This window comes from Podarcis cretensis (assembly GCF_951804945.1).
Source record: "Podarcis cretensis genome assembly, chromosome: 8".
Classification (NCBI taxonomy): domain Eukaryota; kingdom Metazoa; phylum Chordata; class Lepidosauria; order Squamata; family Lacertidae; genus Podarcis; species Podarcis cretensis.
In genome coordinates, this window is record NC_137177.1 from 83,838,121 (window position 1) to 83,851,534 (window position 13,414).

Genomic DNA, 13,414 nt, shown 5'->3' on the forward strand with positions numbered 1-13,414 from the left:
ACTTAGTATAACTCTCAAACATGACCACTGTGCCAGGTTCTAATGGTAACTTTTTGAAGTTCTTCACTCCAGTATTTTTAGCATTATTTATTAGAGTTGTTACCCTCTAATAAGGTTTCAAGGCAAGTCCCAACCTATTTAAAAATACAGCATTAAAAGAAGTTTAGAACAAATTAGTCACAGGAATAGGTTCTTGAAAATCTCTCTCTCTGGTGTCAAAGACCAGATAAAGAGGTGTATCTTCACACATGACAAAAACTACATAATGAAGGAACCAGGCACACCTTGATGGAGAGGGAATTCCATAGCTTAGAGGATGCCACAGAGAATGTGTTTTCTTGGGTTGCTACACCCAAAATGGATGTGGATGGGGGAACTACAAAGAAAGTCCCCTCTGCTGATCTTAACACTTGGGAGAGTGAATGCAGAGAATGCATCAGAGCTAAGGCATGAAGTGGTAACTGTGAGATCTGTTGGTTGAAGTTGTAAGACATGCTCTTGGTTGATCAATGCCTCACACCAAAGGCTTGCATCAAGCTGGACTGTATGTTATTTGGGTAAACACAGCCTTCCAATCAATGCTTTCCAAATAACTCATTTTCTAATTTTGCAAACTGTACCCAAGTCCTGTATCGTGCTGCTTCTGTACTCCTCCTCAGAGTAGAAAACGAAATTCCAAAAAACTCCCATTTTCTACCAAAATATATATATATATAAATAAAAAGTAAAGCTGAGCACAAGGGAATGATGTTCTTTTTAGGTGCAAGTCCAGTCTCCTACCCTTCACACTGCCAATACTACCCTGACCCTAAGATTCAGATTACAGTTTAAATCCCACTTCGCCCTCACCTTATTAGAAATTCACCAGGCACTAGGCTGTTTTGCAACTGTTGTGGGTCCAATTGCGACCACATGGAGATCTCTGGACCCCAGGTTGGCGACTGACATCTCCATCTGGCTTACCCCTCCAGCTTTCTTAAGCAGGTAAGGAGAAGAGCTTATTCACTGAAATTTATATCCCATCCTTTTCTCCAGTAAGCACATGGTTCACCTCTCCCCCCCCCCATTAATCCCTACAATGATCCTGTGAGGTAGGCTAAGAGGCTGTGACTGGCCCAAGGTCATCCAGTGAGCTTCTTGACTGAGTGGGGATTTGAACCCTGATCTCCCAGGTCCTAGTCTGACACTCTAACTGCCACACCACACTGGTTTCCTAGAGTACTTCTGCTATTGGGCAGGTAGGTAAACAAATATGGGGAAAGCAAAATGTCACTCAGAGAAGGATCTGAACTATTTTCCTTGAAGCTTGAATTTTATTCCGGATTGGTTTATACTGTATCCTGCTTTAATGTGTTGTAAACTGCTTTGAGGTTTTTTCTTTAAAATATAAAGCGGTACAGAAATGAAATGAATAACAACAAATATAAAAATAAGCACCACTAGGGGGAAAATGGCACCTAGACATTCCATTTTGGCAACTGCAACATAGAGTTAAGGTGCCATTTGCCAATTAGCTTATATATCTGAGTTTCTAACACTGGTCCAGGAAATTACTTTACATTCAACCAAATGTTTGAGTACCAACCGAAACCGAACAGGCACTGAGCACCTTGAGATTTAGGGAGCTACTATTGACATCTTTGCTTAAGAATGGCACAGCCATTTTATAGAACAGTAATTGTCCAACTATAGAAACAGCTTTACTGTTTTTAGTTTGCATCGGTCTCTTTTGTATTTCATCTTGTTTTATCTTACCGTACACTGCTTTGGTAGCATATGGTTGTGAAGTTTTTTTTATAAATCTAAATAGCAATAGTAGTAATAATAATGAGAAAAAATGTCTGAAGATAAGATTATGCTCAAAATGCACCTCGGATATTTAGTGCTACAGCAAAAGAGGCCTTCTCCAACCCTGCTTTTCTTTCCAAATAAGTCATTAATACAGATCCATGCAGATCCATGGGAAGAACATGTAAGCTCAAATGGATCATGCCCAGAAGGAAATGATTTAGCAATGCAGCCGCTGTTTACAGGATCAGTTTCTCAAAGCTGCAGTCTGAGCCTAAGCTTCATGCTAACAGAGCAGTTCCTTACTTGGGAATGCAAAACCTGGGCTCTCCCAAACATACAAAAACCACCTCAAATTGAAGAATTTAATTCTCATTTCAGGACTCAGAAAGAATACTCCCTCTCTGGCCATGAGGTCTTCCCAATAAGTGAGCAGGGAGAGAAAGGTACAACTTTTATTCTCAAAGGCATATATCTGCAATATGGCTGAAGTTCCAGTAGTGCTCCAGCCTGCTGGCAAATGCAGAAGCACTGCAAAAGAAAAGAAAAAATAACATCAAAAATCCTCAACCACTAAATCAGGAGACCAAGCAAATGGTCTCTGGAACTCTGTGACAATGTATCTTTGATTTCTGCCCAAGCCAGATGGCCACAGAATTACTGATGCTTTCCAGATCAGAGTCTATCCCCACAATCAGACCAAAGCCAATACAAGGCATGAGAGCAAGTCTATCAAAAATCCCCAAAGCAGCTAGAATGTCTGTGATGGTGCTGAAGGCAACCATGCTGCAACTGACATGTTGAGCATGGGGATGGGATGTTGAGGGGATGTGAGCAAGTGGCGATAACTTCCATCTCGCAGTGTTCTTGCCATTTTTCTTCAGGTGAAGTTTTCTTCAGAGTTGCTCTGCTGCTCACTTTCAGCATAAGAACATTAAGGACAGCCATGCAGCTAGCTGGGTCAAGCCAAACAGGGCCCTTCTGGTCCAGTCTCCTGTTCTCAAGAGTGGCTAACCAGGTGCCCCAAAGGGAAGCCCACAAGCAGGGCCTGAGCACAACAGCAGCAACCTCCCCACTTGTGATTCCTAGCAACTGGAATTCAGGGGCCTACTGCTTCCGACAGTGGAAGGAGAACATAGACATTGTGGCTAGTAGCCACTGCTAGCATCTAGCAGAGAGAAAGCACGGGGAAACCACATTCAGCACCATCAGTTAAGAATATGAAAAACAGGAATCCCCAAGCTACAGCTGAAGGTGTGTGAACAGATGACGAAAAAAATACAGGTGGACTGCCACTCTCCTAGTAAATAATTCTTGGGGGCCACAATAGGTGATAGGGAAATAGGAAATGACTTCGACAGGTGCACCCATAACTAGTGTCCCCTTACAGCTGAGGAATCAGTGATATACTACTACATTCTTTCTCCAATTCTCATTCGCTCTTGCACAGACATTAAGCTATAATGGAAGACTGAAAGGTAACACAACTCCTGCAGATCTGTACTTTTTTATTACTAGATGTTTCCTGACCAACCAAGCTAGAACTATCCCTTGAAGAGTTAAACTAACACACCATTTTGCTTTGGAATGAAGGCATTCACATCAGACAAGACTATGTTTGCGTAGCAGTGAGGAAGAACAACACAACCACAAGGAACTGCAGGACAAAAAACAACAACCCTGTGTGGTTTCACTGCTCCAATTATGGGTATTTAAGGTCCCTAATGAGTCTGACAAACTAATGTATCAGGGTGTTTTTTTCAAAGGAACTCACAGGAACTCAGTTCCAGCACCTCTCAGGTGGGAGCCATTGCTATTCTATAAGAACAAGGGAGGTGTTCATGCTGAATTCCAGCACCTCTTTTTCTAGAAAAATAGCACTGTATGAAAGAGATCAGGGCCAAGAGGAAGTCAGGCGAGAAAATGTGCAAGAAGAAAAGAACTTCCAGAGGGTTTGCTTCATAAGCTTTGCAGGGCAGAAGTTTTTGCTTCATAAGCTTTGCAGGGCAGAAGTTCCTTTCATTAACGCTACCAAGGCAGTTATAGCAAGACGTAGGGCGGCACACCCACCCACTAGTAGCAAAGCAGAAAGCGCATATGTTACATGCTTAGAACCTAAACCATCCTTTGGGTTTGAAACTATCACAAAACGTAACTTGGAGCCATGCCTCAACTGAGTCTCTGTACCTGTTAACTAACTGTTGCTGCCTAAGGTCCATCAGGTATCATTTTGCATGCACTCAGCAGGCTCTAAACACAAAGATTTAAATGGAATCCAAAAGCTCAAAGGGGGTAACCTTTGAATTGCCTGGAAGGTACAGGAGGAGATAACATTAGGAGCAGATTCTTTTACCTGATACACAAGTTCAATGCACATCAAAAGGCTCTTAAAGGTCACATCTCATTTAAGTTTTCAAAGCTCACCTGTCCTGCAGGACATTTATTTTCCCAATATCCAACCACCCCAATGCAGGGCTAGGCAACTGTTTTTGCACTGGGGATTAAAGATGAGGCTTGTGCCAGGGGCCAGGTCCTTCATTTTTATATATGGATCATCTGCTTCTAAAGCTTCTAAAGCAGAGAAGCATTCCAAATGTCATTGGATTCTAACTCCAAGTAGCTCCAGCGACCAGCATTTTAACCATCAGGGATGATGGGAGTTGTAGTCTATCAGCATCTAGTGGGCACAATGTTGGTCCTGAGCTGTTTAAGACTTTATAGGTGAAAACCAGCACTTTGAATTGGGCCCGGAACAATTGGGCCCGGAAACTAACTGGCAGCCAGTGCAGTCGGATCAGGATTTGTGTTACATGCTCAAACTGTCTTGCCCTGATAAGGTACCTGGCCACTGAATTCTGCACAAGCTGATTTTTTTGAACTGTCTTCAGCAATAGCCCCATGTATAACTTGTTGCAGTAATCTAACCTAGAGGTTAACAGCGCACTCACAACAGAGCAAAGACTCTAATATTTGTTTTTTGTTCACAAGTCAAATCACATCAACTCAAATCAGCCTCTTTCAACGTTAAGGAAGAAACCTCAGAAGCTCTGAAGTGATACATAACCTTATTACCAAATGGCACTTTAACTCTAGGTTGCAGTTGCCACAACGGAATGCCTAAGCGCCATTCCCCACCCTCAGTGGTGCTTATTATTATATTTTTTATTGTTATGATAGTAATTATTATTCATTGCATTTCTACACCACTTTATATTTTAAAGGAAAAAAAATCTCAATGCACTTTACAACACATTAAAACATCAAATAAAAAAATCCAAAATAAAAGAAAATATTCAAGGAAAATAGTTCAGATCCCTCTCTAAGTGACATTTTGCTTTCCCCATATTTATTTACCTACTTAATTTATACACCTGCCCATAGCAGAAGTACTCTAGGAAGCCAGTGCGGTGTAGCAATTAAGAGTGTCGGACTAGGACCTGGGAGATCAGAGTTCAAATCCCCACTCAGTCATGAAGCTCACTGGGTGACCTTGGGCCAGTCACAGCCTCTTAGCCTACCTCACTGGGTCGTTGCAGGGATTAACTGAGGAAGTGGGGGGGGGTGAGTCATGTACTCCTTAGAAGAAAAGATGGTTTTAAAATGTTGTAAATAAGCTCTTCTGCTTACCTGCTTAGGAAAGGTGGGGGCAGTGTAGTCCGATGGAGATTGTCAGTCACCAACCTGGCATCCAGAGATCTTGCACAAGGTTGCATTGGACCCACACTAAGTCGCAAAATGCACCTGGCACCCAGCGAATTTCTAGCACTTGACTCTAGGGTTTCAGGCAGGGAATCTTTTTCAATCCTACCTGGAGATGCCACTGAGGATTGAACCAGGGGCCTTCTGCATGCAAAGCAGATGCTCTACCACTGAGCTGAGCCCCGTCCCCAAACTGAGCTACTTTATATATACATGTATATGTACTATTTTAGCAGCTCCCTCTTACAATATATATCCTGTTCTTAAAGGTTCAACTATACTTTGCCACACAAAGCACTACTGCATTTCCAAAAGGTTTCTTTACACAAACCTGCCACCTCTTTAAATGACCAGAAAAGCACCCGGTCTCCTTTTCTTTCAATGACAGTATGCACAGCTGAGCTAAGGGTTAAAAATTACTACAAGTGAAAGCATTTTCCAGCAAAGAATAGGGCCAGCTTCCCCAGTCACACTAAGCTGACATTCACAGACGTTGGAAAATTAAAATGCACTTTTAATACTTTACTCACTACAAGAAAATAGTGGCTTTGGAAAGCTTTGTGTGTTCATGCTTCATCCCTAGAGCCAGGAAATCGGAAGCTAACTACCACAGCTATTGGGCATAAAGGTGTTGCATTCCAGCCACAAAGTGCGCTCAGAAAATCCAGTAGAAATTGGACAAAAACAAACCCAGCATACACTTCAATTGCTTGAGGCAGGCCAAAACTCCCACTGTAATCCTTGGCAAGGCACTCAAAACTAAGAAACTTGCCCTGATTTAACTCAAAGCAGCAACACTTAAGGCAAGTGCTACTCTATGTGGTCTTTTAAAGTTTCCACATACTGTATTACTGTATTGTCCAGTAATACCAGAGAACTGGTAAAACTATATATGTACCACACAAGAATCTGAAGAACTCCGTGAATTAAAATTAAATTGACAATCAGCACCATACTCAGTAAAAATCCAGTTAAGCAAGCCAACAGAATTACAGGTTTTAATAAGGTCTGACGTGCCTACCTCAACCAGCAGTAGATAAGCCAGAAAGGGAAGTAAGTTCTAGGTAAATATCTCACAGCTGTTACAGTCTGTCCCTACAAGAGAAAATCTGCTTTTGTTATGAACCATCAGCTGACCTTGCTGACAAAGCAAAACCAGCACTTCTGGACACCATCCACAGGCATTAATCCAGAGGATGAGGTTTTCTCCAATTCATCAAACATTTTGATATTCCCAGAGATCTAATTTCACTGGTCTACAAAAAAAACCCTCCCCTTTAACGCATGCATACAAATCCTTCTATGCAGAGGCTAATATGCTGTTTCTATTGCACACCCATTTCTCATTTATATACCTTCCTTTCTAATACACACACTTTTCAACTGATTCCTGCAATATTTACCTCATAAGACTCCTGTCCTAGCAGCAAATATTAAACACATTTTATGTTAAGAATGCTCTTTTCTAAGGGTCGCCATTTCAATGGACATATTTTATATAAACTTATCAACTCCACCAACCCACCAAAACTAGATTTTACAGAGGACAAAAAAAAAATTATCCTAGCTTCACATTCATAATCAAAGAACAAAACTGAAAAATCTGCTCATAGTTTACATCAAACGAATTCTTATTTAAAAACAAACAAGCAGACTTTTAACCCAATCCCATGCATGCCTACACTCAGAAGTACGTACCACTAAATTCCATAGGACTGTGGTCTTAATCTCAGCATAAGCACACTTGGGGAACAACATTTACAGTTGCACTTTTTTGGCAAGTGCAAAGAATAACAAACTCTCTGCAAATAAAACAGGAGACCCTGAAGTATGTGTCCGTTCTTCAGCATTAAAAAGGAGTATCACAGCACAAACATAGAAGCACCAGGCCCAACTCCTGGCAGGTGGGATTCCCTTTCCACCCACCCACCATCCATCACCTCCTCTTCCTGTTGTAAAACACAGACATGTACACTGGTCTCCCTCAAAAACAAAGCAAGGATACTTTCCCCTCCAAGCCAACCCTCTTGGGTCCTCTTCTGGAGGAAGAGCCATGCCCAAAACTCGCCTCCTCTCTAGGCAAGAGAGCCCTTCCTTTTCTTACAAAATGAAAGAGAAACTGTAGTACAGCTGCCTTAGTCCTGTATATGACATCGACATTTGTTTTTCCTGTTTTGTTTGAACATAAAAAATGCTGGCCCTCTCACTGAGAGGCTCAGCCAGGCAAGAGTGTGTGGGAGAGGACCCTCCTTTCTAACAGAGAAATAAAAGAGGGTGGGCATGTGTAGAATCATCCCCCACCACCCATATTTCATATGCTGAGGGGCCTCCGGTAGAGAAGAGGTTTGTCCTCTTGCCTACACAAGTTTGGGTCCTGCTCCTTCCCCCAGTTCACCTCTGAGGTACACACAACACATTCATCCTGAAACTGTCTGATGGACAGCTCCATCCTCCCCACCTACCCCTGACACACACACAAACCACTCCATGCCGCCTCCATCCTTAAGGGAAGAGATCTGACCTCCCCACACCTTATTCTAATCTCCTTCCCCCTACATTCTCTCTAGGGCCCCCTTTTCTTTCCCCTGCACGCTCATCCATCTTTAGAAGCAGCTCCTTGACCTCCCCTTAGAGGAGATGCTCCTGTTCCTTTTTTCCTTCCATCTACACGAAATAAGTTCAAGCTCTCCATATATGAAACATACACACACACCCAGGCTACACCCGTCCCTCGCTTCCAAGTCCCTAAATCCACACATTCCCCCACAGACGGCAAAGTCCTCCTGGCTACACACGGGTTCCTCAAAAGATGACACACCTACCCCTTTTTGTCCCCTCATAAATCCACACATTCCCAGAGAGAGGACACCATACATTCAGACGATCCTCCAGAAAGTGGACCCGTTTTTACATGACTGACACACAGATATCCCCCCCCTAAGTCCACACGTTCCTCCTGGCTACACGCGTGCCCCTCATTGGGGGGGGGAAGGGAGGATGGACGGGTGGATGGATGGAGAAGCGATGCATGCCCCTCCATGGGTGCCAAAGGATACTGCTGGGGCGGCTGTGTCTGGAGAGCCCTGATGCTGGCGGGGTGAGGAGGCGCCGTCGCCGCTCCTACAGCCGGTGCAGCAGCAGCGGCGGCGGCGGCGGCGGCAGCAGCAGGGGACGGCGGCGGTGGCGGCGGCCCGGTTGCTGCCGCTGCTGCTGGAGGCGGCGGCGGCGGGGCAGGAGCAGCCGCGGGAGGCGGCGGCCCTCCGGGCCCTACCCCTCCACCAGAGGGGGTCCCCGTGGTCGTGGCCGCTCCCGCCGCCGCCGCCACCGCCGCCGCGCCGGGCTTGAGGGCCGCCTTCTGCGGTAAGCTCATGGCCAAGCGGAGCCACCACCAGGCCGGCGGCGGCGGGGCGGCCGCCGCCGCTGCCTGAGGGGGCGGGGAGCGGCGGGGCGGCGGCGGCGGCGGCGGGGGCAGCCCGGCGGGCCAGCACCCCCGGCCGGTCTCCGTGACAACGCGGCCGGCCTGCTCCCTCCGCCGCCGCCTCCCTCAAGTGCTGCCGCGCCGCTGCCGCCGCCGCCGCCGCCGCCTCCCGCCGCCGCTGCTCTTCTTCGCCCGGCCGGCTCCTGCGGCGGCTTGCCTGCCTGCTCGGCTGGCGAAGGGTCGGGCGGGGGCCGCTCAGGCCGCGCCGCCGCTCATAGGGCCGCCGCCCTCGGCGGGTTTCGGTGCCCCTGGCCCCGGCGGAGCGGCTCCCGGGCGTCGGGCGGGTGTCGGGCGGGCGATGCCGGCGGATTCTCCTCACGGACGGAGCGGAGCATCCAACATGGCGCTGGCGGCCGCCTCCAGCAGTCCGGCAGGACGACGACGGGCGACGAAGGAGGGCGCTCGGCTGCTCGGCAAGCTCCGGAAGCGCTCGGCTCCTCCGGCTGCCACAGCAGCGTCGCGGGTCGCGCTGGGGTGGGGTGGGGGGAGGGGGAGGCGCCCGCGCGCTGTAGGCTTCCGAGCTCGGGTATTTTCGGGGAAGCCGACTCCGGCCGCTCTGTTCGTACCTCGCTCGCCCGCTCGTGCCGAGCCACTTCGGCTGCTCGGGAAGGTTCGGAAAGCCGGCGCTCCTCGCCAGCCTTTCTGCTTCGGAGGCGTCCACCCCCCGGTGGTACCCTAAAGGCAGCACTTTAGGGCAGGTCCAGACTCCCGCCCATGCAGCGGAGCTGCATTTCATTTCATTTCATCTTTTGCTGCTGCTGCTGCTGCTATTATTATTACAGACCCTCCAAGTGTCCCTAATTTCCATTGGCAGTAGTTAATTTACAGAAGCCATCCCAGTTTCTGATTTAATTCTGGAATGTCCCGCTTTGCCTTAGGTCAGGCATCCCTATTTTCACCAGATAAATGAGTTATACGACCCCCGAGCCAAGGAGATAAGTAACTATACATCCTCTAGAAGACGTCTGAAGGAAGCCCTTTGTACCTAGAACTGTAGAGGTGGAAGGGACTGCGAGGGTCAACTGGTTCAACCCCCTACAATGCAGGAATCTTTCACCCAATGTGGAGCTTGAACCCACAGCCCTGAAATCCACAGTCATTTTTTTTTTTATGTTTAATGTTTTATTCTGTTTTTATATATGTTGGAAGCTGCCTGGAGTGGCTGGGGAAACCCAGTCGGATAGGTGGGCTATAAATAATAAAATGATGATAATGGAATATTTTGATCAGATAAATATTGGAGGTTATGTTATTACTGCCAGTTTCTTATCCAGCCTTCACCCTAAGGTCCCAGAGCAGGTGACAACAATTAAAACAACACTACACGGCATTTAAAAACCATTTCAAACAATTTAAAAACTACAAAAATAAAGTGGATCCAATTAAGACAGAGCAGTGGTCCATCTAGCTCACTAAGGTTGATGCTGACTGGCAGTAGCTCCAGATGGTTTCAGGGTGGAGGTGGTTGCTCAGCCCTACCTAGGGATGCTCCCAAATTGACCAGGGAGCTTCCCAAATGATGGTTTCATGTGCTACCTCCAAGATCAGATGCAGCGCCTGATCCAAAGAAATACACATCACCCTCTAAGAGGGAGCCCCCACCATGCCCACTAAGACCATTAAGTCTAGAATTTAAAATTACCTTTAGCACCTCTCTGTCCATTGAATCTGGGAATCTGCTGAACAGGCAAGGGGTTCATGTAGATTTTGTGCTCCCATATCGGACTCTACAGCCACAGCAGGCACTGCAACTTTCCAACGGCTTGACTTCACCCCCAAAGGCACATTGCATCCCGAGACAGAAAGATGCCAACCAGATAACATCTGAAAGGGAGCCATTATATGTCAGAACTTCTACTGGAGCTAGGGTTAAAGCCCCAGGAACAGTTCAGAAAGCCCAGCTGTTCCTCCTTTAAATATGTGATACTGTAATGGATAAATATATAACCTGTGAACATGGGCAGAGTGCATTTCCTTAGTGTCCCAGTAACCACAGCAACTGGGACGCAGGTGGCGCTGTGGGTTAAAGCCTCAGCACCTAGGGCTTGCCGATCGAAAGGTCGGCGGTTCGAATCCCTGCGGCGGGGTGCGCTCCCGCTGCTCGGTCCCAGCGCCTGCCAACCTAGCAGTTCGAAAGCACCTCCGGGTGCAAGTAGATAAATAGGGACCGCTTACCAGCGGGAAGGTAAACGGCGTTTCCGTGTGCGGCTCTGGCTCGCCAGAGCAGCGATGTCACGCTGGCCACGTGACCCGGAAGTGTCTCCGGACAGCGCTGGCCCCTGGCCTCTTAAGTGAGATGGGCGCACAACCCCAGAGTCTGTCAAGACTGGCCCGTACGGGCAGGGGTACCTTTACCTTTACCTTTAACCACAGCAACCCTCCCCTGGGATGAGAAGGGAGAATTAAGTGACTGGAGTTGGGGTCTAGCCCCAAAGGTAAGACCAGGGTCAAATCTTTGATCTGTTTTTGACTGTATGACTCATTCAGTCCTGGAAGCTGGAATAGGAAATAATGCCTCTCCACAGATGGAGCGCGACTTTCTCTGGCACCGGAAACTCCACATGCATCAGGTAATTGCAATAGTTGGTGAAGGAGTGTGAGACACCACAGGAGCCGTCACTGAGCAGGTCTCCTCCAGATGTTTTGTACTACAGCTCCCATCAGCCCCAGCCAGCACATGATGGGAGTTGTAGTCCAAAACATCTGCTCCCTGAAGATTGCAGTAGGTCAAGAAACCAGAGGACAAAACAGGAGGGGGGGGGGGCTAGACCTGGAAGACTTGACCCTCCCCCATTCCCAAGTAACTGCTGACTGTGGGTGATCAGAGACAGCCTTAAGTTTGCAATACACCTCAGGGTTTAATTAATACCTTCTCTATAACTCTCTTTCCACAACAACACAATTCCACCCTGAATTAACTTGGTCCAGTTGTCATTTTATCCTCCCCAAACCTCGTGCACTGCAGATGTTATGGACTGTAATTCCCACGCACCCCCAGAGCATGAGGGTGTCATCCAAGACCTCTGGAGGACATTATGTTCAGAAAGATTTCCCACTCTATTGAAGGTAAACATCCATTACTAAACATCCCACATTCCTTCCCTGTTGTACCTTCAACCGCCTTCTTCCTTCTCTCTGCAACTGATTTCAGGGCAGAGGCCTCCCTTGTCATTCCCCTGTACACCCTTGACATCAAATAAAACAGAGGCCGTTGAATTATTTTCTTAGCTGGATGGTCTAAATTCTAAAGAACAGCAAATGTGGAAAACCAAAACCAGCTTTGGGCATCCATCAGAGTCATGCCTGCTTTGAAGTCTTCGGCATCACTGCAGCATGGATTTATTATTTATTTCATTTAATACAAGTTTATATAGCTTGGTGGCTGTTGGCGTTTTTTTGCTTTTGTTTAAAACCCACAGCATGGTTTACACAAAAGAATAAAACGATGAAATCATCAGTAAATAAAGCTGAAGACCAACTGTTTCGAACCTTCAAAGCAGAATGACAATCTACAATAAACTAAAAACCAGATTAAAATGCATGTAAACGTTCCACATGTCTGCTTAGGCATGCTTAAACAAAGTGCTAAAAAATAGTGCCGTGACAATAGGGAGGGAATTCCAAAGAGTGGGTGCTGCCACACTATAATTTTGATTTCTTACACATGTGCAACGAGTGTCATGTGCCAGTTCTGCAGACTGAAGTCGTCAAATGGGCATTGCATGGGGAAAGACAATTTGCAGCCCTTCAGACCCAAGAAGACCAGAAACACCACTGAGATCTCTGTTTGTTGCCCTCCAGGTTAAGGAGACTAATGGAAGGTATCTCCTCTGCCTGGGCTGCACAATTCCCGACTTCCTGGCACATCACCATTCAGGGTGGTTAAAGATTTAAAGTCTCTGTGAGCAATGCCAAGGTTTTCTGCATCAGGGCAACTGACAGACAGGAGAAGCTTGCATTTGGAGACATTCCTTGCCTGCCCTGACCTCTAGTGTTTGCTGCTCGATATACAAGACAAAGATGAAACCAGAACATCCTGGCATCTCTTAGGGCTACTCTGGACAGGCATGCATTTTTACGCGTGTACAGTGGTACCTCGGGTTACAGACGCTTCAGGTTACAGACTCCGCTAACCCAGAAATAGCACCTCAGGTTAAGGACTTTGCTTAAGGATGTGAACAGAAATCGCATGGTGGCGGCGCAGCGGCAGCAGGAGGTCCCATTAGCTAAAGTGGTACCTCAGGTTAAGAACTTTCAGGTTAAAAACGGACCTCCGGAACGAATTAAGTTCTTAACCTGAGGTACCACTGTATTGCATTGGTGCAATAATAGTGCATTTGTTGGCATCCATCTGTCTCCAGGGACAACGGAGTGCATCTCTGGGGGTGAAGCCCAACTCTTGCATGAGCAGCACCAAAGTGATCTCCCTGGGGCGGAAGCCAGGGCAGC

At 46.9% G+C, this 13,414-nt stretch overlaps 1 protein-coding gene across 25 annotated transcripts in view; it reads right to left on the bottom strand.

The window, feature by feature from the left end:
- EIF4G3 (eukaryotic translation initiation factor 4 gamma 3) overlaps nucleotides 1–8,698 on the bottom strand; it is a 77,070-nt gene extending 68,372 nt beyond the window's left edge. For 13 of the 25 annotated variants that reach the window (XM_079986688.1, XM_079986687.1, XM_079986677.1 and 10 more), the window contains exon 1: nucleotides 8,544–8,696. The gene's annotated coding sequence lies outside the window, so the exon portion shown is untranslated. Of the gene's footprint in view, nucleotides 1–8,543 lie in introns of all 25 variants that reach the window. The other 12 variants (XM_079986682.1, XM_079986676.1, XM_079986697.1 and 9 more) reach the window with 2 other exon arrangements.
- Nucleotides 8,699–13,414: the final 4,716 nt, after the last annotated feature.